General features: G+C 34.9%; 1 protein-coding gene across 3 annotated transcripts in view; it reads left to right on the forward strand.

Moving 5' to 3' along the window:
- The first annotated feature begins 4,950 nt into the window (after positions 1-4,950).
- gli1 (GLI family zinc finger 1) overlaps positions 4,951-25,930 on the forward strand; it is a 42,868-nt gene continuing 21,888 nt past the window's right edge. For all 3 annotated transcript variants that reach the window (XM_026212920.1, XM_026212921.1, XM_026212918.1), the window contains exon 1: positions 4,951-5,299. The gene's annotated coding sequence lies outside the window, so the exon portion shown is untranslated. The remainder of the gene's footprint in view (positions 5,300-25,930) is intronic.

Genomic DNA, 25,930 nt, shown 5'->3' on the forward strand with positions numbered 1-25,930 from the left:
ATAGCACAGCATAAGTCTAAGTGCACATCCATGACATGTGGAGTCCCACAAGGCTCGATTCTAGTACCGCTCTTGTTTAGCCTGTATATGCTCCCACTACGTCAAATAATGAGAAAGAACCAAATTGCCTATAACAGCTATGCTGATGATACCCAGAATTAGCTAGCCATGTCTCTAAATGACTACAGCCCCATTGACTCCCTCTGCCAATGCATTGATGAAATTGACAGTTGGATGTACCAGAACTTTCTTCAGTTAAAAAAACATTGCATTTGGAAACAAAGATCAAGTGTTCAAGGTGAATGCATAACTTGACTCTAGGGGTCATACAACTAAAAATCAAGTCAGGAATCTTGGTGTGATTCTGGAGACAGACCTTGGTTTCAGTAGTCATGTCAAAGCAGTAACTAAATCAACATACTATCATCAATCAAGTCAATTTTTTAATTCCTTGTTTTATTTTTATACCTATATATTCTATTTATGAAATATGATCAAATGTGAAAATATGAATACTCACAGTAACATTCAGAACTGTAGTTCAGATCATTCATTAATGCCTGACATACTGTAAACCGACTGAATGCATTAGTATTGCTGAACAGCACTGACCTCTGGTGGAAGAAACTTGAGGTGACGCTCCCACAGTCAAAAAAAAAAAAAGATAAAACATATTCAAAATACTGTTAAATGCATTATCTTTCTATAAGAAAACCATGCTTGTTCATTTGATATAACTTGTCATAACTGCTGAAGATAAACCCCACCTTTACAATGCATTCTTCATATATGTATCTGTATATCTTCATATTTCATTGCCAACACATGGAATAAAACTGTTTGCTGCATTTGAACAATAATTTATATTTATAATGTATAATTCAGAGGATTCAGAGGAATCGCTGACAGAACCGGTTAATTGTGCTATTCTAGAGAAGCTTAACTTCATTGCCTTTTGCTTCTAATGAATTTATGAACAATGCACAAATTTCTAAGTATTTAACAGATAGAGATGCAACTTTAAGTCTAAAGTGAGATGCATTGTGAGATGCATGCTCTGACAGTGCAGGGTTTCTGTAAGTTGTATAAAGGTTAATTTAAGACTTTCTTAAGACCTTTTTAAAGACCTTAAACTACAAGGAATAATTGAAATGATACAGGGTACATCAGTATGTTCTCTGAATGTTAGTGTTTAATGAGAACATTGAACATTTTTATATATAATCAATATTAATATTATATATAATCAAGACTTATCTTTATAACACCTCAACTTAGTGTTTCTTGAATTAAGGATGTTTAGATGTTTGAATCGGGCAACAAGACAATTACTAACAAAGATCTTCATTTTTGCAGTGCATGCTACATTCAATGTCATGACATCATGAAAAGGTTTTTAAGACCTTTTAAAGCTTTAATTTGTGGAAAGGAAAATTAAACCTTTAAGACCTTTTTAAGACATGCAGAAACCCTGTTGTGTATATAGTACTCAATCTCAGAAGAAGTAATAATAGAACAAACAAAAACAATAATAAAGAATGATTGAAAGTGTCCATACAGACATGCTCGTGCATGCTTACCAGGCTCTGCTCTGTGTGTCTCCTGTGACTGCCTCTCTCTCTCTCTCTCTCTCTCTCTCTCTCTCTCTCTGTGCTGTGTGTGCAGACGGGGTGGAACAGACGGGGTGAAAGCGTCCTTTTATGCGGAACGGTGTGTGTTATGCCGGTAGCAGGATCGGACCCAGAGCCAATAGGAGGGTAACATGTGCACAGGACCATCTGCATTGGAAAAACAAATCCTGTAAAGACTGGATGGATTTCGTTGAGTGAGGGAAAACTGCCCAGATGTCTTAAGGCCTGAGCAACAGATGTTGTGTTACACTCTCTACGGAACACACAGAAACACACACACACAGACACACATTTTAGCGTGGTTATTAGGTGGTCAAAAAGATCTACTGAATTTGTTAGAATAACATATTGAATTATTAAATTATGGAACATAATATTTGTGCTAAAGAAAAAAGACAAAAAATTGTTACCAAAAAACTATTGATGTGAACTGCAAAAAAAAAAAAATAAATAAATAAATCTAATCAAATAAATAAAACAAAAACAAATAAAAGATGAGAATAAAAAAAAGAACAAAAATCGTCCTTGAATGAATGTATACTGACATATACATTTATGCATGTATGCAGGCATAAATTCATACACTTGCCCTCATGCATGCATGTAAACTTAAAATATACACTTATGCATGCATGCATAGATTTATACACTTACACTTATGCATGAATTTAACTTAAAATATACACTTGCCTTCATGCATGTATAACTGTATACACTTGCCATTATGCATGCATGTAAACCTAAAATATACACGTATGCATGCATGCATACATTTATACACTTAAACTTATGCATGCAAGTAAACTTAAAATATACACTTGCCTTCATGCATGCATGTAAACTTAAAATAATTGACATCTTACTTTTTCTAGTATCATTTATCTTAGTATAAAGCATTAATTACTCTATAGTTTCACTGGCATGGCTGCTTTGGAAAGTGATGGGTGAAGCTTCTGCTTTTCACTCGGGTTCTGTTAATAGATGGGCAGCATTCACCTTTAGCTCGGCCGACCATGTGTCTAATCCAGAAAGAGTTGTAAAGCTCTAAATGAGCTTGAGGAGGTTTATGTGAATGGACACCTGCAACTTTTATTTGTGAACCGATGCTCATACAGTGATTCTTACACAGGTGGTTGATATTTACATTCACCTGATTTAGATTGGACCAATTTAACTAGCGGACAGGTGCATTCTGGGAAAGCCTCTTAGGACACTTCTTTTAGACCAGGTGTGTCCAATCCTGCTCCTGCAGAGTTTAGCTCCAACCCAAACTAAACACACCTGAGGCAAGTTGAAGCCAAACTCTGCAGGACATTAAACCTCCAGGACTGAGTTTAGACCCCTGTTTTAGACACTTCCAAGCAGCACAAACTGAAATGGTGGGTAAGAATAAACCATGTGCACTCGCACACAAACAAGGCCTTTAGCAGATCTCCACGTGAATGAAACACAAATGACAATTTCAACATCTGACAACTCAAAATCTGAAAATAGCTCATTCATTGAAACTTACCAGCCCATCTGACTGAATGAAATGACGCTGACTCTCTCTTTCTGTGTGTGTGTGTGTGTGTGTGAGAGAGAGAGAGAGAAAGAGAGAGAGAGAGCTTAACCTGGCAGTCTGGGAGTGTGCATATGGTGACAGCATCTGTGTGAGTGTAAACCAGCAAACACTAACCAACCACACAAACATCAACTCTCATTCACAATGTTTTCTCACACTCTCTCAATGAGAGACAGAGATGATGACCAAACCTCTGTAGCATTTGAACATATTAAAATAAATAAAATTAAGTAATGCAACAGTGCATTTACTGAAAATATTATGCAAATTCTTATTTGAAGCTTACTGTCAACAAACTCCTCAACATCAACTCAGACGAATGTGAGTAAAATAATAAAAATGCAAGTTACAATTATTAATAAAGGTATAAAGTTAAAACTTCATTTGCTCATATGCGCTATTGTCCCTCCACTTTCTCCAAAAGAATGGCAAATTTGTGTCAATTTTTTGCCACAATTGAGCGGATTTTGTTTTCCGAAAACCTGGCAACTCTATTATTGTCCTTTTGCGCATGCAGGTCAGTTCAGAACCATGATCTTGAACATTCACCTAAATATTATGAAATGATTATCGGTTTGTTTGACGATAAATCATGATAAAATTCCACACGTTTAGCATTATGGTTTCATATTTTAATTATCATTAAAACCGTATCAGTAAAACAACTCAGGATAAATAAATCCTGTCCAGCATAAAGCATAGTTTTAAGTAACAGTCTCAACAAAGTTGGGAGGTTTTACAGGTTACAGAAAGTAACTGCTGTTCCATAAGCGCCACCTGGTGTCAGAGAGTTGATTTACAGATATTTTTATTATTATTTTTTTTTTTAGGTTTTATCTGGCCCCAAAAAAAACTAAAATAAAAATAAAAAACAGACCACATTTTCATGCCCTGCTGTAAATATTAACAAGTTGGTGAAAAAGCTTAATGTGGATTCTGCACATTTAGATAATTCGGATAAGATATCTAGATTTATCTATGGAGCAGATAAAATGCATATAACCATCTATTAATTATCATTTTTACTTAACCCTCTTCTTTAATTAAAGGCTGAAATGCGAGAAACTTTTTCAAACTTTATTTGAACATTTCATGTTATTAGATAAACTGTTGTCAGTCATTTTGTCATTTAAAATCCAACAAAGCTCTTATAAATTCACAGTCCGTGTAAATTCAGTAAGTGCACTTTGCACTTTTTAACATTGGATTTGTGGCCTCTGGAAAATAAATTCATATGAGCTTTATTTCTCTGGATTTTATTTATTTATTTTTAATATTTGAGCTATTTTTGGATCTACACACTGTGTATTTAGTTGAGTGTCTGGCGCTATGCTTCTCCAGTTTATGCAAACAAAAAGTCATTTTATTTGTTGTCTGTTGGTTTTAAATATACAAAATTTATTTAAATAATTAATAAAAATGATTTATGGAAGAAGCCTACTTTTTGAACATTTCAAGTATGTTTTAACAATATTAAACCGATAATAATACCGATAATCATGGTCACTATAATCGAGATAATACATTTTTATACCTTTTCATCTCTATATAAGATTAAATATGAGTGCTTATTAATTGTACATGTATTATTATTATTATTATGGGAGTTACGGATGCTGCAGGAATGACGCTGTCCGGCAGGGCTTTCTCTTTTTTTCCCTTAAGGAAAACAAAAAGTGAACTTCCTGTTTCGGGGTGGTCCAGGGAGTCTGAGAGAGAGAGAGAGAGAGAGAGAGAGAGAGAGAGAGAGAGAGAGAGAGGGAGGGGGAGGTCTCGCATTCTCGTGCTGCCGCTGCAACTCGGGGCTCTCGGGACCGGCGGCACCGATTATGGAATCTCTTTCCTAAAATCCAACTTTAGAGAAAACTTCTGTGGAGTTTGTGCTGATTGAGTCCGACGCGGAGAATAATATTCACAAGAGCTCCTATCTGCTTCTGCATCTGTGTGTGTGTGTGTGTGTGTGTGAGGAGAAAGAGGGGCTTTATTGGAAATTCTCGAACCCCCATCGGGACGCTCTCAGCTTTCAGCTCCGCTCGCGCAAGTTTTCCAGGGAAGAGTGGAGTTTGCCGGGATCAGCGCGAGGCCACACACAGACTGATGAAAGGTAACGCGCTTCTCCTTCGTATTAATCAGACGTGTGCAACTTCTATTGAACGTGATGTGAACTTTTACAGATGTGCTGTTACTGTGTATCATGTCAGTGTGAGTGTGAATAGGATCTTCAGTGCGCTGGAGTGTGTTAATCAAGTGGAATGTTTGCGTATTGATTAACAATCCAAACATGTGTGTCTATTACACACTCTTGAGGGTCTCTTGAGTAAATGATGAACACAAGAGTATTTAAGCAACTAAAGCAAGGGGCATTCAAATAGCAAAATGCACAAACGTCAGGAAGGATTTAGTATTCTGAGTGTTATTTTAATATCGGTGTGGTCTTTTGGTTTTACACTATTTCTGCGCGTGAAGCGTGCGCGACGGTGTTCTCTCGGGAGTTTTCCTTTAGTGTCCTGGTGGTCCCGCAGTCGTATCTCAGACATTGCAACTAACTAGGCAAGCAAGCTGTGTTAAACTGGTTATTTGCATGCTTTTGTGTTATATTCTGCATGTATTTTGTCGTTTGATGCGATAGTTTGTGATTGTTCCAGTGTGGAGCTTCTGTTCTTCTACAGGCCTCGTCTCAACAGCTGTTTCTTTTAACGGGAAATACTTCAAGTCTCCAGTATTTTTTCCATATGTGTCTAACCCGAAGCCCCACCACAACACTGACACTGAGTTCTTCATATAAAGATAAAAAAATCAAACACAAAAAAATAATATTACTATTATATTTGATCAAGAGCATTCTTTACATAAGAGTTATGTAATGCCTAATAAACTATTTATAATCCTCAAGAATTGTTGCACTTTTATTAATAGGACTTTTATTGTCCTGGACGGGGGATTATATATATTTTGTACTGCTGCATTTGATTGTCGTCATGGGTTCTTAAACACAAACTACATATTATGTTAGATCAAGAGAGAAAGAGAGACTGTGAAAGTTTTAAATGGGGGAAAACAAACATCTAATATAATCTTCACAAATCTGTGTAATTGCCGTGTGAAAATCCCAGATGAGTCGACGTAATAGATCAGTAATTAGGGGCTGATGTCATAACGCCATCAAACTCTCTTCACATTGAATTTTGACGTAAAGAGGGTTGCTGAAAGTCTACAATAAATTAAAATAAGTTACCGGTGCATAAAGTGATTAGGAAAAGCTTTTTTTTGTATTTTTCTTACCAGTGCTTGACCTCTCGAAGCCTCTATCTGTTCCATGTTTTTTGTGGCTTGCAAACACCAACAGTTCAGTTATCTTGTCAACTGTAAAACATGATTTTATGGGTAATACAGAGGCTTTCTGAAAGCTGTTTTCAGTTTGTTTCAGCACAGTTGCACATATAGAAGTCATTGGTTGCCAATCCACTCCAGGTTGATGTGGGATCTGGTCTAGAGGTGAGAAAGACTCTGTAGGGTGTCTTCCTCTTCCCCCGGAGCTCATTAGTGTTTGATGGACCTGCGTTAGTGCCAAAAGGCTTCTGTTAGCATACTCACACTCACGCAGATCTGGCCTGATACCTCCCTCTGAGTCGGTCACAGGAAAGTGTTTAAGAGGCGATGCATGTATGTCACCTGTTGCTAACATGTGGGTGGAGATCCAGAGATTGAACTTGTCTAATGAAGGTTCAGTAGTAATTCTGCTATAATATCCTCAACTGAGTGTGATTCACATTACACTGTGTTCGTTTGCACACGAGCAGCTAGTGATCGAGTGTTTTCAGTGCGACTTGGTTTGGAGTAAATGCACAAACTCTATCTCTGTATCTCTGAGTTTAGGGCACTTATAATGCGCATTTAAAAATGCAACATGCACTAAAACTTCTTCCTAAACTTGTAATGAGAAATGCAAGTACAGCAAACATGGACTTCAAATCATATTTAAATTTAAAATCATATTTTAAATAATATCTTACAGTTTACATCATGTAATTTTGAAAAAAATTTTTTTAAATGCAACTATTTTCTTGCAATTCTGACTATTTTTTTCTTGCAATTACATGTTTATATCTCACAATCCATACTTTTCTTTTCAGAATCCTGAGTTTATATCTCACAATTCTGAGTTTAAATATTTCACAATTCTGACTTTATGTCTCATTATTCTGAATTTAAATCTCACAATTCTGACTTTATTTCTCACAATTCTGAGTTTAAATATCTCACATTTCTGACTTCATATCTCAAAATTCTGACTTTATATCTCACATTTCTGAATTTATATCTCACTATTCTGACTTTATATCTCGCAATTCTGACTTTATATCTCACAATTCTGAGTTTATATCTCGCAAATCTGAATTTATATCTCACAGTTCTGACTTTATATCTCACAATTCTGAATTTATATCTCGCAATTCTGAATTTATATCTCACAGTTCTGACTTTATATCTCACAGTTCTGACTTTATATCTCACAATTCTGAATTTATATCTCGCAATTCTGAATTTATATCTCACAGTTCTGACTTTATATCTCACAGTTCTGACTTTATATCTCACAATTCTGAATTTATATCTCGCAATTCTGAATTTATATCTCACAGTTCGACTTTATATCTTGCAATTCTGAATTTATATCTCGCAATTCTGAATTTATATCTCGCAATTCTGAGTTTATATCTCACAGTTCTGACTTTATATCTCACAATTCTGAATTTATATCTCGCAATTCTGAGTTTATATCTCGCAAATCTGAATTTATATCTCACAGTTCTGACTTTATATCTCACAATTCTGAATTTATATCTCGCAATTCTGAGTTTATATCTCGCAAATCTGAATTTATATCTCACAGTTCTGACTTTATATCTCACAATTCTGAATTTATATCTCGCAATTCTGAATTTATATCTCACAGTTCTGACTTTATATCTCGCAATTCTGACTTTATATCTCACAATTCTGAGTTTATATCTCGCAAATCTGAATTTATATCTCACAGTTCTGACTTTATATCTCACAATTCTGAATTTATATCTCGCAATTCTGAATTTATATCTCACAGTTCGACTTTATATCTTGCAATTCTGAATTTATATCTCGCAATTCTGAATTTATATCTCACAGTTCTGACTTTATATCTCACAATTCTGAATTTATATCTCGCAATTCTGAATTTATATCTCACAGTTCGACTTTATATCTCACAATTCTGAATTTATATCTCGCAATTCTGAATTTATATCTCACAGTTCGACTTTATATCTTGCAATTCTGAATTTATATCTCGCAATTCTGAATTTATATCTCACAGTTCGACTTTATATCTTGCAATTCTGAATTTATATCTCGCAATTCTGAATTTATATCTCACAGTTCGACTTTATATCTTGCAATTCTGAGTTTATATCTCACAATTCTGAATTTATATCTCGCAATTCTGAGTTTATATCTCACAATTCTGAATTTATATCTCGCAATTCTGAGTTTATATCTCACAATTCTGAATTGATATCTTCCAATTCTGAATTTATATCTCGCAATTCTGAATTTATATCTTCCAATTCTGAGTTTATATCTCACAATTCTGAGTTTATATCTCACAATTCTGAATTTATATCTCGCAATTCTGAGTTTATATCTCACAATTCTGAATTTATATCTTCCAATTCTGAATTTATATCTCACAATTCTGAATTTATATCTCACAGTTCGACTTTATATCTTGCAATTCTGAGTTTATATCTCGCAATTCTGAATTTATATCTCGCAATTCTGAGTTTATATCTCACAATTCTGAGTTTATATCTCGCAAATCTGACTTTATATCTCACAGTTCGACTTTATATCTTGCAATTCTGAATTTATATCTCGCAATTCTGAATTTATATTTTGCAATTCTGAATTTATATCTCGCAATGCTGAGTTTATATCTCGCAAATTCTGACTTTATATCTCACAATTCTGAATTCATATCTCGCAATTCTGAATTTATATTTTGCAATTCTGAATTTATATCTCGCAATGCTGAGTTTATATCTCGCTAATTCTGACTTTATATCTCGCAAATTCTGACTTTATATCTCGCAAATTCTGACTTTATATCTCGCAATTCTGACTTTATATCTCGCAATTCTGACTTTATATCTCGCAATTCTGAGTTTATATCTCGCAAATCTGACTTTATATCTCGCAATTCTGAATTTATATCTCGCAATTCTGAATTTATATCTTGCAATTCTGAATTTATATCTCGCAATGCTGAGTTTATATCTCGCAATTCTGAATTTATATCTCGCAATTCTGAGTTTATATCTCACAATTCTGAATTTATATCTTCCAATTCTGAGTTTATATCTCGCAAATCTGACTTTATATCTCACAGTTCGACTTTATATCTTGCAATTCTGAATTTATATCTCGCAATTCTGAATTTATATTTTGCAATTCTGAGTTTATATCTCACAATTCTGAATTTATATCTTCCAATTCTGAGTTTATATCTCGCAAATCTGACTTTATATCTCACAGTTCGACTTTATATCTTGCAATTCTGAATTTATATCTCGCAATTCTGAATTTATATTTTGCAATTCTGAATTTATATCTCGCAATGCTGAGTTTATATCTCGCAAATTCTGACTTTATATCTCACAATTCTGAATTTATATCTCGCAATTCTGAATTTATATTTTGCAATTCTGAATTTATATCTCGCAATGCTGAGTTTATATCTCGCAAATTCTGACTTTATATGTCACAATTCTGAGTTTATATCTCGCAATTCTGACTTTGTATCTCGCAGTTCTGAGTTTATATCTTGCAAATCTGAGTTTGTATCTCGCAAATCTGACTTTATATCTCACAGTTCGACTTTATATCTTGCAATTCTGAATTTATATCTCGCAATTCTGAATTTATATTTTGCAATTCTGAATTTATATCTCGCAATGCTGAGTTTATATCTCGCAAATTCTGACTTTATATCTCACAATTCTGACTTTATATCTCGCAAATCTGACTTTATATCTCACAGTTCGACTTTATATCTTGCAATTCTGAATTTATATCTCGCAATTCTGAATTTATATTTTGCAATTCTGAATTTATATCTCGCAATGCTGAGTTTATATCTCGCAAATTCTGACTTTATATCTCACAATTCTGAATTTATATCTCGCAATTCTGAATTTATATTTTGCAATTCTGAATTTATATCTCGCAATGCTGAGTTTATATCTCGCAAATTCTGACTTTATATGTCACAATTCTGAATTTATATCTCACATTTCTGACTTTATGTCTCATAATTCTGACTTTATATATAATAATTTTGAGTTTAAATATCTCACAATTCTGAATTTATATCTTCCAATTCTGAATTTATATATAATAATTCTGAGTTTATGTATCTCACAATTCTGAGTTTATACCTCGCAATTTTGAGTTTAAATATCGTATAATTCTGAATTTATATCTCACAATTCTGAATTTATATCTGGCAATTCTGAGTAAATAGTGTTCCCGTGGCTCAATTGGTAGAGCATTGTGTTAGCAGTGCAAGGTTGTGGGTTCAATTCCCAGGGATCACATATTAGGTAAAAAAAATATTAGCCTGAATGCTCTGTAAGTCGCTTTGGATAAAAGTGTCTGCTAAATGTAGAATGTATGTAAATATCTCATATTTCTGAGTTTAGATCTCAGTTGTTTTTCCAGAATTACTAGAAATGTCAGAATTGCAATATAAACAATAAAAACAAACATAAGTCATGATTGTGTTATTTAAAAGTCTCATCACATTTTTATTTATTTTTTATTCTGTGACATCAACAGGCTTCCACACCTATGAGTTGTTTTCTCTGTTTAGTCTAAATAAATGTGTGTGTATTACTGTATTTGTGGGTGGGATGTTCCTCGCTGTGTTTTGCTGTGTGAATCCAAGTGTGTGAGACACGGCGTTCACTAAAGCTGGCCCAGGCAGAATCCAGGCAGGCAGGCGGCAACAAGTGGTGTGTTTTTCCGCCAGATTCCTTTTTGGGGCAGCACAGCAAGACTTGTGTCACGTGACACTTTCCTTTGCCTCCCCCTCTCTCTCTCTCTCTGCGGCGTGGAGACCACCCTCACGGGGATCGCAGACCCCAATAACACCCTTTCACACTCCGTGAACCTGAAACAATCAACTTTTAATAGCAGCTGTCCGTCCAGTCAGCGGCCCGAGCCGGAGCTCAGAGACCGAAGCAGAGAAGGAAGGAGTAAAACCCGCTAAATACCCCCATCCCTCTTTTATGCCCCTTGAGCTTTTCCTCCATCCTCTTTTCTGTCCCTCTTTCATTCATGAAGGACAAGAGAGACAGAATAAAGCTCAGGACTGATGCTGCGCGTCTTCTCAAGTCTTACAGTGCAAATGTCTGCTGGATTCACATTCGTCTTTCTTTCTTTCTTGCTTGCTTGCTTTTTTTGCATTTCTTTGTATTTTTTTTGGCTTTTTCTCGCTTTTGTGCATTCTTGTGCATTCAGACTCTTTTAGTTATCTTTCTTTTTTGCTTTCTATACTTATTTATATCTTTCATCTTCCTTGCTTTCTGTATTTCTCTCTTTCTTGCATGATCTTCTGTTGCCCTTGCATTCCTACTTTCTTTCATGCTTTCCTTCTTTCTGTCTTTTATCTTTTTTTCTTGCCTTCATTCCGTCTTGCTTGCTTTCTTTTCTCCTTTCTCTTCATGAAAGGAGTAATTCAGCCCAAAAATTACAATTCTGTCATCATTTATTCATCCCCGTGTCATTTCAAACCTGTATGATGTATGATGTAAAGTAGGTTTATCACCATGTTCGTGCCTCATTGACTGTAAAAGACATGGAAACAGCAGCGTGAACATTCTGCTAAATGTCTCCTTTCGTGGTCCTCAGAAGAAATACAGTCACAGGTTTGGAACGACATGTGGGTGATGACAGAATCATCTTATCCAATTGAGTTAATTTTTATAAATTAAAGTCACAGGCATCCTCCGATGACAATTTGAGGAGACACAAGTCTAAGCGTCTCTTCATTCCTCTTCATTTTCACAGTTTGAGCTGACATTAGTCGTGGGATCATCTGTCAACGGTTTCGATGGAAAAATGTTGCAAGGTGATGTTTGAACAGAAATGTATAAATCTTTAAATAACGAAGCCTTGGCACAGACCACTAAACCACGATTGTTTTCTCTGTTCCATCTCTCTGAATCAAATGGTCAATAACTCTTTCATAGTCGAGATGATTCCCTCGCTGGATTTCGCATCGGTTGAAAGACGAAAGCTCAGAGAGGATTTCAAATTCGAGGCTGGATTATGTTACGAAACGGTCGGACTATTGGGCTTTACAAGCAGCCATTGTCCACATATTATAATCACGAGTTTTTCAGATGGTGGCATGTTCACATCAATGATCTACCGATCTGACGGCGAGAAGATGCTCTTTCCAAAGAAAGTGACCGAATTGTGAGGAATTGTTTGAGATTTAGACAGCGAGACCTGTTTATCAACCTATTTCTCCTGATTCTACCTTTCACTTCAGTCCCTGTTCACTTCATACCATCATGAAGTTTGGTCTCCGATTAAATTAGTCACTTTAAACCAGCCCAACAAGTTTCAATAGTCCAATTCCTCTCCAGATACCGTTTCTTGTGGTGCTCCAAAGAAAAGAAAGATCACAATTGAGAACGCTTTAACATCTTTTGTTTTTGTTGCTCTGAAATAGCAATGAAATTAGATGGAGACTTTTCTCTGAACTTAAATGTTTCTTATCAAATGATTTTTAAACTCTATATGCTTTCTGTGTGACGACTACAGACTCGTTTGGGACTCAAGTCTCCAGTAGCCCTCCATTAGTTTACACTGAAATACAATTAAGTGTAGGAATGGCTTTCACTCATTTGGTAGTACATTGCACGAAGAAAAGCAAAATATCCGTTGTACTGTTGAACCCAAAAATGACCAACCTTTTAAAATTGCTTGTGAATCTCTTGTTGTGGTACATTTTCACCATATCTTAGATTTAATATTTTGTTTTTCTTTTTGGAGCTGATTGTTTGTAGACCTGAGCACGTCAGATTTTGAGTGAAAAAAGCATTATTTGTGGTTATTTTTGGTAGTTTTCACTCAGAAACTGAAGTGTATAAGCTCAGAACAACCAATGGGTTCCAAACTGGAAAGAAAACGTTCACAAAAGACTGAATCCAATATTTAATTTAATATGAGACGCTTTTAAAACACCTGTCATTTTTGAGTGTAACAAGGTGGAGAAAAAAAGTATCCCGAAAAATGATCCCAAAAAATTATTACATAAATAAATAAATGTGGGAAGTTGTTATAACCTGTGTGAGGAAAGCTAGTAGGTTTTACTCCAATGCAATAACATTAACAAGCAAAAAGCATGAAAAACTTGAAATCTAATTTATTCCAACGATCTTTGTTTTATTCACAACTTTAAACCTTTTTACAGAAAGAGGAACCAAAGAGATCTCTGGTGCTTATTCCTTCCTATGATTGAGTGGAAACCGAATGAGTTCGGGGTTTCTCTCGATCCGTACACGTTTGCAGCACGTCAGTTTGTGTGAGTGTGTGTGTGTGTGTGTGTGTGTGTGTGTGTGTGTGATGACTCACTTCAGTCCAGAGCTGCGAGGGGGCGTGTTTATTATTCACTCCGTTGTCATGGAGGCGCAGGAGTTTTGAACTCGCATCATTGTAATTACTCGTCTTTGATGTGTTTCTTGCGCTTCGGATTTTTGGCATTTGACAAATTAGATGCAACCCAGAAGAATCATCAAAAGAAAGTTAAATTGATTACTCAGAGCTTTTAGCAGCAGTGCAGATAATAATCCAGACCCTGGCAGACAAACATGCGCATGCACAAACACGCATACACTCACAACTTTACCTGTGCACGCTTTCATGCATTCATCAGAGCGCGCTCGTTGCATAAGTTTGCCGTCACCTCACACGCATGCCGTTACGTACATGCATGCGCATATGTATGTAGGCAAACCCAATTAAGTCTTTGCAAAAATAATATTGTTGGCCCGAGCTGAGAGGAGTTGAGTTTTATTAGTACTGGAGTGAATAATGCTAAGCGAGAGAGAGAGAGAGTTGTAGAGTGTTTGAAATGCGCTGTGAGTCAGACTCTCAGATTTATGCCCATGGGCTGCTGCAGCTTCTTGGGTGGGCTGCACAGACGCATTCGACCAATCAGAGACGCAGAAACTCAGTGCTGCGTTCCTGCTGTTGCACACTGCTGCCCAGACACTCACTTGCTTTTCTCTCTTTCTTTCTTTCTTGCTTGCTTGCCTTCTTGCATTCTTCCTTTCCTTTCAAAACTCTTCTTACTAGAAGAACAGTTCGTCAAGAATTGAAATGCATAGTTCATGTTGTCTCATTTTCGGTGGTCTGTGGAGAAGTTGAGGTGAATGTTCACGCCGCTCTTCTCTAATGCAAGCCGAGTCACGGCAAAAAATGAAAGAAAGTAGGCTTTTTAAAACTTTTATGATTAAAACAAGTTTAAAAATCAAAGGACAAGTTACTTTGCACTTTGTTTTTAAGAATGTTTTGATATTTTTTCTGGAAAACAAGACAGTTTTGATTAAGAATTTGAGGTTTTAACCCCCTCAGGGTTATTATACTTAACTAAAACCATGAAAAAATGAATTATTATTTTCGACCACATCCAGTACGTTTTGTATTATTAGTGCTATTCACTGAAATAGTCGTGCTGCGTTTCTGTGATTTGTTATTCGATGGTGTTTATTACAAAACTGCGCTATATTCCATCTAAAACTATTTAAACAGCATTTTTCTAATTATAGTACCATTATTTTACATGCATTTTTATGAGCTCATATTAACTGAGAGAATGCATGGAATATTTGTACTTTTAAAATTAATTTCTCACATCGCAGGACCATTTAAAATAAACTAATAATGTATTACATGCATATGCATTTTCACCTTTTTGTTGATACTTGCCAGCTACCCAAATACCTGTGTAATAAGTCTGTAGATGTATTAACTGTCTTCATATTCAATTTTATCTCAGAAACCACTGTAATAGAAATCTTTTAAGATGATAAGCCGGGCGTCAGAGGCACAGAACGAGAGGTTTAGCGTGCCGTCGAAAGCTGGTTTCTGCTTGTTCCCAGTTCAAGTGCAGATCTGATAAGAGTCGCTCCGCTCAGAATGTTGTTTTCGTGCCAGTTTGCTCTGTTTGTTTTACAAAACCAAGAAAAAAATCAGGGCCCGCATATCCTCCGTGATTCCAGCAGGATTTGAGTGTATGCAGGAGATGTGACTGATAGACACACGAAACCTGAGCTACAGCGCAACCTTTTTATTACTGTGTCGCTCGTCTAAAGCTTCCTTCAGCTCGGAATGCACTGTATGCATTAAACTTAATTTTCATTTATTATTATTGTTTTAATAATACTAATAATAATACTTATTATTAAAACAATATCATTAATAAATATTTAAGTTTAAATTTCGCTTAATTGTTATAATTATGATTGAATTATAATTAAAATAGAATTATTTTATTCACATATTTATACATTATGATGATGATTATTAATATATAAAAAAGAAAAAAAATCAATTTATTATTCACAGTAGTTCCAGAAAAAAATCTCCAAAAACTAAATGAATTTAAAAAAATTATAGTATTTTTGGCGTGCATAATTTATTAAAAAAAAAATTTCTTCTTGTTAATAATAATAATAATAATAATAAGTCATGTTTAAATAGTTTCTGATTTCCAACTTGCATCACAAAAACAAAAACAAACACACACACACACAAACACGCACACACACACACACACACACACACACACACAGATACAGTATATACAGGTAGTATTGTAGCTTGAGTAGTTTCTTTAAATGTGTTTTATCTTTAAGTCACTGTGTTGTTGTTGTCGTCTGTAACTTGACTCTTGTCTCTCGCTCCGTCACACTTCTGTCAGCCGTGTGGCCGCTAATGCAGTGTGAGGCTTTTATAGTAATAGTCATTTGTGCTTGTGAGCTTGTAAGTTATTATTTACAGCCGGCTCTGTGTGTGTGTGTGTGTGTGTGTGTGTGTGTGAACGACTGACCTCTCTCGCCGTGTGCTGCATCTGTTTCTCATTGAGACACACAGTTCCTCCTCAGAGTTATAATAATTGCACTCATTAATTACGCACGGACTGCACACGCTCTGAGTTTCAGGACTTCGGCTCGCCGGAGCTCTTATGCTTACAGACACAGATTTGCTAAATAGCATTTAATAAAGTGTTATCTAGGCTTGACCTCTTCCATTTGAGTTTGCTCATAAGTTTCCCAGGTTTGCGGAGCGAGTGTTGGACGGGACGGCGGTGGACGGTTGAGTTGGTCAAGCTGCTGTTGATTCAGCTACTGACCTGATGTTTTTTCACTCGCATGTAAACACACACACACACACACACACACACACACACACGTCCTGTGGCAGTCAGACACTGATCTGGGAAATTTTTGGTGTTGGATAAGTCATGAAACCCTGATCAGGCCACATCCGTGTCATTTCAGATCACTATAATCAACATTTGGAACTACTTTGTAATTTTGTTTTTATTTTAATTTTAAACATTTAGTAACTACGTTGTGTGATTTAGTCATTTTAATTGATTTATGTTTATAGCCTTGACAACTAGCTAAAATGTAATATGTTTTTATATATCATCTATAATTGTTTATTTCAGCATTTAAATTATTTTTTTTACTTTAATTTTTGCAGTTCATTTGAATTTTTAGGGAAATGTTTAGTAAACTTTTTTCGTCATTTTGATAAATTTTTACATATTTTTTTACTATATTTTTTTACATTAAAATTTTTATTTCAGTTTTAGTCATTTTATCAAGATACTAAAGGATATTAAACTAAATAAAAATGTGAAATGTTGCTTTGGCAGCTAGCTAAAAAATTTATTTATATTTTTTTAGTTTAATTTAATTTTTTACGTTTTTTGTAACACTTTACAGCACTACTTTATTTTCATATATCAAATGTAATGCTCGTTTTAAGTTAATATAATGAAATGCATTAATAATGTTAACTAATGTGACCTTATTGCAAAGTTTTACTATTCTTTTTTATGGCTTTAATAATTCTGCATGGAGAGAAAGTCAGATTGTGACTGGTGTTGTCTCAGTGTTGACTTGTGAGGGGTGTGTGTGTGTGTGTGTGTGTGTGTGTGTGTGTGTGTGTGTGTGTGTGTGTGTGTGTGTGTGAGCGCTCACACCTGCCCAAACAGTGTGTGCAGCTCCTCCACAGGTAACAGATGCTGTGTTTATCTTTTCACTTACGGCTCGGCTGCAGTAAACTCCAGAAAGCGGGAAGCACACACAGAGACGATTATAGCTTAACCAGCGCAGGTTTCTGCTTTTCCTCTACTGATTCAGCTGCCCTGTTTATTAGCTGATAGTCTTCTAGTTTCATCACTGCTGTGAATGGTGACAGTCATAGTGGGAGGGGCATTCTCATTCACGAGAGCATCTGATTGGACAAGAATCTGTGTAGTGCAGGATGAGTCATCAGTCATTCTGATCTGTTTTACAGATTTTTTTTTTTTTTTTTTTTACAAAATACAAATTGTATGAAAAACATGAGCAGAATAGCAGACACTGAAATGCATTTCACAATTTAATATGAGCACAAAAGCAGTCTTAAATCTCTGGGGTATATTTTCTGGGGTAAAATTATAGATTTTTCTTTTATGCCAAAAATTATTAGGATATTAAGTAAAGATCATGTTCCATGAATAGATTTTGTAAATTTCATACTGTAAATATATCAAAACGTAATGTTTGATTAGTAATATGCATTGCTAAGAACATCATCTGAACAACTTTAAAGATGATTTTCTCAATATTTAGATTTTTTTGCTCCCTCAGATTCCAGATTTTCAAATAGTTGTATTTCGTTCAATTTTGAAAAACTGACACATTTAACTGATTCTGTGCTCCACTACAACCAGCAAAATAAAAGTTTTTAACCGTCAATTAAAAAAACAATTAACAGCTAAAAAAATTGACAAATATTATTTAGAATTTTAAAAGTAGAAAATGTTGGAAACAAAGTCTCATTTTAATTTGATTACATTTAAAAAATATATATAATTGATTAAATCATTAAAGTATTATGAATTATGCATGCTTTTTGATGATTAAAATGTAATTAACCCCTTGTGGAATTTGGAAAAATTAAAACAGAAAACAGAATTTTGAAAAAAAAAAAAAAAATCTAAAAGAAATATAATGAATTAAAATCCACTCAACTAAAATAACATAAAAGTTTAATAAAAATATAAAAATGTCAGCCTTTCGTCACAAATATTTCTGTATTCTGTTGACTTATTCCATAAAACTGCCTGCATCATAATTATACAAGAACTGCTGATTAATATATATATATATATATAAAATCATGTCAGTTCCTGAACAGTGTTTGACGTGAACTGACCGCCTGGAGCTTGTTAAACAATCACTGCGAGAACACTTTCCCAGATGATGATGATGATGATGATGATGCCTTTCCCTGCCTCAACCATTGTTCATTTCCCAGATAAGCAGGTGTGTGTGTGTGTGTGTGTGTGTGTGTGGGCTCCCTGTGGAGACACCTGGAGTCCTGTGCTTCATCTGGTCTGTCAGCTGGACGCTTGTGAGAAAGTGTGGAAGAGGAACGGTCCTCAGGTCTCCTCAGTCTTGAGGTCAAATGCTGAGAAGACGCTGATTGTTCAGTAGTTTAATGTGACGAAGACTCCTCTGAATCACAGAGAAACTGTTTTAAAGTGTGTGTCGTGAAGTGTTTCAGGATGTGTTGATGTGCAGATACAGCTGAAGAGTTTCACTGGCAGAGCTGCAGGATTTTCATGAGCAAACTAGTTGTTGGCGAGTTGAACAGTAATAAAGCCAGCAGTAAAGAACCTTATTAAAGCATATAAAGATCTAGAAACCTGAAAGAGTTTGACTGATGTTTGTTTCCGGTTAGCATTAGATATTCCTCTTTACTTCTCAGAGACGCTCTTTCATGACTTAATTGAGTTCTCCGTTAAATTTCATTTAAGTATCAGCTTTGTCTCAGATGTTTCACACCAGAAAATAAATAAATAAATAAAAAAGTCACTCCATTACAATTTAAAAATGTTCTAAAAATAAAGCTTTAATTTTTCTTCCTGGCTGCATGATTTGCATAATTTATAATAATAATAATAATAATTTTTATTATTATTATTATATTAAGTAGAATATAAAAATTACTAAAAACAAAAAACTTACAATTGTAATATTTCACTGTACAAAAAGTATTTAAGAAAATTAATATAGAAAAAAAAATTTAAAATTACAATGCTTGTATTTAAGTGGCACGCATCTTTTTGAAACATGCAGTGCTTATATTTAATTAAATTGCATATCATGTTGTGATGTCACGTTCAATGAATGTATGTCATAAATCTTCTCATGAGCTGTATGTCACTGCTGTGGCTGGATTACGGTTAGTTACTGTTATTTACTGTTATTTTACCGTCTTCGGTTGGGATTCCTCCAGTTAGTGAAGTTGTGTTTGCTAAACCTCTGAGGTGTGTGTGGTTTACCTCACTGTACACACACACACACACACACACACACACACACACACTAGTGAAGGAGCTGCTTGTCTCTGGCCTTTTGTTGCAGGAGTTAGAAGGACTTTCCTCTCGTCCCGACGGATGTGTGATTCACGGCCTGAGAGCAAACATGATCACTGGAGGACAGACGTGTGTCCGGCCGAGTGTGTGTGTGTGTGTGTGTGTGTGTGTGGGACGACAGGTTTAAACAAGCCTCCCGTCAGCCTGTTAAAATGCTAATGTCCCATTTGGCTTCGGGGCTCAGACTGATTCAGATCTTCTGCTGCTGTCTGAGCTGGAAACATGTTTTGTCAGCAGACCTCAAATCTTTCTGTGGAAATATCTTAATAAGCAAATTCTTCAACTCGACCTGAATCAAATTGATTCGACTGAATTAACTTAAATGTTTTTAAAACTAACTTTAAGATCAAGTAGAAATAAACGAGCAATATAACACAGTGATGGAGAGCTGGAGAAATCAAGGCTCCTCAGAAGATGTGAGATGTTCTGGAGGCTTGTGAAGATCATTCCTCCGCTGAGGAACAGTGAAAGTAAAGCTCCTCATCAGATTTGAGACTCTAAAACATGATTGATGGAGAATCAAGTAAAGCTGAGCTGCTTCAGTCCAAGAAGAGTTCATCTGGAGATATTACTGACCTTATTCTGACCTTTACTTGATCACAATAACTCAAGACATTTCTACAATTACACTAAAAGAGCTTTGACTGGATAAAACACTAGGACTAGAAGACACGAGGAGATCGAGTTAGAAACAGGTTTAATATCATTGTGTTCAGTTCATGCATCAAATGCAATACAGTAGCTTGAGTTTAAAAGGGAATCGATCCTCACACACTTTCACTGTCACTCGAGAGCCGTCATTAACAAGCCTTCTGTTTTACCTTCACATGCTAATTACTCATTTAGCACTGATCACACACACACACACACACACACACAGACTTTCTCGTGGTGTGAGGAAGGAGCAGTTGTGTTGCGTCTGCTTTGTTGCCCAATACACAAGAGAGAGAGAGAGACAGGGACGAGGACAGACGGACAGACGGAGGAGGGACTGTTCTTTGAGATGAGGTGTGAATCGGAGGCTGGTATTAAGAGCTGGGCTCTGCTGGGGGTCTATTGTTGGTGCTGGAGGGTCCCGGTGAGACTCATGATCTGCTGCATTCATCTGAATGTGTTCAGGCTCAGGTCAAAGAGCTACTAATGAGACACCGATTCGAACCGCTCTCCACCACACACACTCATTTACCCAGCATGCACCTGGAACGCCTGCACCTACTGCTGCACTTCATGCTGCGGAGCCTGTGTTATTTAATGAATTAAAATAGAGGCTTTCACTCATTTTGATGCACAAATATATATTTTTTTTAAATATGAAAACATTTATACTGTGTGAAAAAAACATTATATATATATATATATATATATATATATGTATAATATAAGAGCGTTTTTTTATTATTGTTTACAAATTAAATATATTCATTAACTAATAGTTAAATATTACATTTTTTAATTAATTAATTTGTTGTCAATTTACAAAAGCCAAAATAATATCTAAAAAAACATTATTCATTCAAAATTATTAAATATATATTTTTTAATATAAAGGCATTTATACTGTGCAAGAAAAGCAGTAAGTGCAATATTTTATATATATATATATATATATATATATATATATATATATATATATATATATATATATATATATATATATATATTATAGGAGCATTTAAAATATATTGTTTAATAACTAATATTTAAATATTACATTTAATTAAATAATTAATATTTTTTTTGTCATTGTATAGCACTAAAGCCAAAATAAATTATTGAAATAATATCTGAAAAACATTCTTTATTCAAAATAGTTATTAATAATGCATTTGTTCAGTTCAGTTTGTCATTTTGTCCTTTTTGCAAAATGAATTCTGGTTAAAAATAATATATTTTATTTCTAATATTTCAAATTTCTCCAGATTTTGAAAACCTCTGCTTTGAAACTACTTTCTGAATCGACTCTGAATCGTTCTGAATCGTAATAACCGTTGTTGACCGTCAGATTTGTGTTTTTTATTTTCCTCTGGCTGATGGATGATATTTTAGAAATATATATTATATACAGAATAACATTCCATATATAATGTTTGTGACAGCAATGACAGCTATTATTATAAAACAACACTGTACTTGCATTATATTTCCTCAAATTGCACTAGAAATTATTTAAAAACCAGTTATTGGCTGAAGCTGTTTATGCCAAAATGTCTCATCTCAAATTTGAAGTTGAAACTAAATTTATTTGACATAATATTTTCTCAAAATCCACCTCAAAATACAGAAAATAAATGTGTGTTATTGTAGTAATAATTTAATTGGATCTGTCTTAATGAGATTCAAAAGCTTGTGTTGTTCAGGTTTGATGCAATGCAATAATCTGAATATGACACAGCACTGGCCAATTAATGAAATAGTTTGTAGTGTCTTATATAGCTAATGATGACGAGAGCAAGGAAATGCATTGATTAGTTGGTCTCTCATCATCATTAGTGATTAGTTGCTGTAAAGTAATGACTCCTGGTCGAGCGTTTGTGATATCAGTGTGTGGTTCAGGACATTGGCGCTGGAGCGTGCGTGCGTGTGTGTGTGTGTGTGTTTGAGAGAGCGATTGTGCGAGTGTACATGAGCATATTTGCACAGTGTTATCCTGCTTGTGCGAGGCCAACAGAAGTGAAGCGATTGTCAACAGTGGAAGTCCATAAAAACCTGCTGCTCACAAAGTGTGAGCAAACACTGTGATTTACTCAGGATTTCCCAACAAACACTTCAGGAGAGGATCCAGCGTGAATGAGACGACGCTGAGGTTTATATCAAATATATTTATAGAAATATAATACAGTTTATACACTGCTGGGGGCCAAATGTGGCTGCTGTGGCTGATTCCAGATCAGCATTTTCATGGAAGTTAGTTATTCATCATGTGTGATATAATAGCTGTATTTCAGCCTTTAAAAGATTGTTTTTTTACTTTTTTGTGTTCATTTTTAATGATAGATTGATATATATAATGACCTAGGATGATATTCAGGATTATGCATGAATCATTTACAAAAAGTTTGATTAGTAATATGCATTGCTAAGAACTTAATTTGAACAACTTTTAAGATGATTTTCTCAAATATTGTCCTCCTAACAAACCATGCATCAATGGAAAGATGATTTATTCAGCTTTCAGATGATGCATTAATCTCAATTTCGGAAAAAATGTTTTTTCAAGACTCTAATTGTGCTTCAGTGTCACAATTGTGCATTTCTTCCTTTCACAAAAAGCAGTCATCAGTTCACGAACTGAATTTTTTAAAAATATCACTTTGGATAAAAGCGCCTGCCACGTGCATGGATATAAATGATAGAATGTGATGTGCAACATGCTGCTTCAGTTATTATAGATGTGAAATAGAATATGAATGAGGAGTGAGAGAGAGAGGGAAGTTTCTAACAGGTTTGTGATCAGCTTTGCTCTGCACTGATTGAGAAACATCACAATAGAGCACAAATCTAAAGCCCTGGAGCAAACAGATTACGGGAGAATCTCCTCTTTCTTCTCCACTCGGCCGTCATTAAGCGTATCTTAAACCTTTAAACTGGTGGTCAAACTCTGAAAATGCCCAGGTTATGGACTAATACTGACCAATCCCATTTTTATGAACATTCATTTGAATCAAAATGTAACAAGATAGATTGAATAATCATGAATCAAACTGATGTGACCAAGTCAATTTGATTCAAATTTAGTTTAATCAAACTGATAAGACTTAACATGAATCAAATGTAATATGATCCAAGCTGAACATTGATTTGACTGAATCAGTATAAATCAAATTTAGTATGACCAATTCAACCTGAATCAAAATGATTTGACTGAATCAGTTTAAACCTCATTTAATATGATTTCAACCTGAATCAAATAGATATGACTCGATTAACTTCAGTCACATTAATTATGACCAATTTAGCCTGAATCAGATTGATATGAATGAACTTGAAACAAATGTATATGACGGAGTCAGTGTGATTCAAATGTAGTATCAATCCAGCCTGAATCAGATTTATTTGAATGAATCGATGAATCTTGATTCATGACAGTTTGATTCAGATTTAGTTTGTTCAATCCAGCCTGAATCAGATTTATTTGAATGAATCGATGAATCTTGATTCATATCAGTTTGATTCAGATTTAGTTTGTTCAATCCAGCCTGAATCAGATTTATTTGAATGAATCGATGAATCTTGATTCATATCAGTTTGATTCAGATTTAGTTTGTTCAATCCAGCCTGAATCAGATTTATTTGAATGAATCAATGAATCTTGATTCATATCAGTTTGATTCAGATTTAGTTTGTTCAATCCAGCCTGAATCAGATTTATTTGAATGAATCAATGAATCTTGATTCATATCAGTTTGATTCAGATTTAGTTTGTTCAATCGAGCCTGAATCAGATTTATTTGAATGAATCAATGAATCTTGATTCATATCAGTTTGATTCAGATTTAGTTTGTTCAATCCAGCCTGAATCAGATTTATTTGAATGAATCAATGAATCTTGATTCATATCAGTTTGATTCAGATTTAGTTTGTTCAATCCAGCCTGAATCAGATTTATTTGAATGAATCGATGAATCTTGATTCATAACAGTTTGATTCAGATTTAGTTTGTTCAATCCAGCCTGAATCAGATTTATTTGAATGAATCGATGAATCTTGATTCATGACAGTTTGATTCAGATTTAGTTTGTTCAATCCAGCCTGAATCAGATTTATTTGAATGAATCGATGAATCTTGATTCATATCAGTTTGATTCAGATTTAGTTTGTTCAATCCAGCCTGAATCAGATTTATTTGAATGAATCGATGAATCTTGATTCATATCAGTTTGATTCAGATTTAGTTTGTTCAATCCAGCCTGAATCAGATTTATTTGAATGAATCAATGAATCTTGATTCATATCAGTTTGATTCAGATTTAGTTTGTTCAATCCAGCCTGAATCAGATTTATTTGAATGAATCAATGAATCTTGATTCATATCAGTTTGATTCAGATTTAGTTTGTTCAATCGAGCCTGAATCAGATTTATTTGAATGAATCAATGAATCTTGATTCATATCAGTTTGATTCAGATTTAGTTTGTTCAATCCAGCCTGAATCAGATTTATTTGAATGAATCAATGAATCTTGATTCATATCAGTTTGATTCAGATTTAGTTTGTTCAATCGAGCCTAAATCAGATTTATTTGAATGAATCAAATGTTGTTTGTACCATATAACCATATAACTTGATCCAAATGTATATGAGTGAATCAGTTTAATTCAGATTTAGTTTGTTCAGTCCAACCTGAATCTAACTGATATGACTGAATCAACTGTAATATTTAAACTTTTTCTGAACACACTGATTCATCAAACCTGACGGTTGGAGGTTTTGTTTGTCAGGACAGTGTCATGATGGTAAAGCAGACAGAGGTACAGTGTGAAGGTGAAACAGGAGGTTTTGGGGTGAGACGGCCGATTAGAATTCATCCCACGCTTCAACAAAAGGAGGAATGAAAAAGAGAGAATGCAGAAGGAGGAGAAAGTGAAAGGATTGTACAGCTCCTCCCTAAATCACGGCCTTTGACTCATGGCACAATCGGAGCGGAGAGGAGGGGCGAGCATAACTCACTACACACACAGAGAGAGAGAGAGAGAGAGAGTGTTTATTATTCACCAGGCTCTTCTCTCTGAGCAGCTCGGCCGGTTTGAACAGGAGGTCAACAATTGATTCAATTACAAGACAAACTTCCCAAGAGCCCTACAGCCGGCCGACTCGAGAGCTCTCGCTCGCTCGCTTTTCTCTCCCGCTCTTATCTGAAAACGTTTGCGCCCCTCAGGTAGGAGAGAGTTTAACCTCCTCCAGCTCTCCAGCCTCGTCCCGCTCCGTCTCTTTGTGCACTAATGAATGAGGAAATAGCTGATGACCCGTT

The sequence above is a fragment of the Carassius auratus genome, chromosome 31 (assembly GCF_003368295.1).
Source record: "Carassius auratus strain Wakin chromosome 31, ASM336829v1, whole genome shotgun sequence".
Classification (NCBI taxonomy): domain Eukaryota; kingdom Metazoa; phylum Chordata; class Actinopteri; order Cypriniformes; family Cyprinidae; genus Carassius; species Carassius auratus.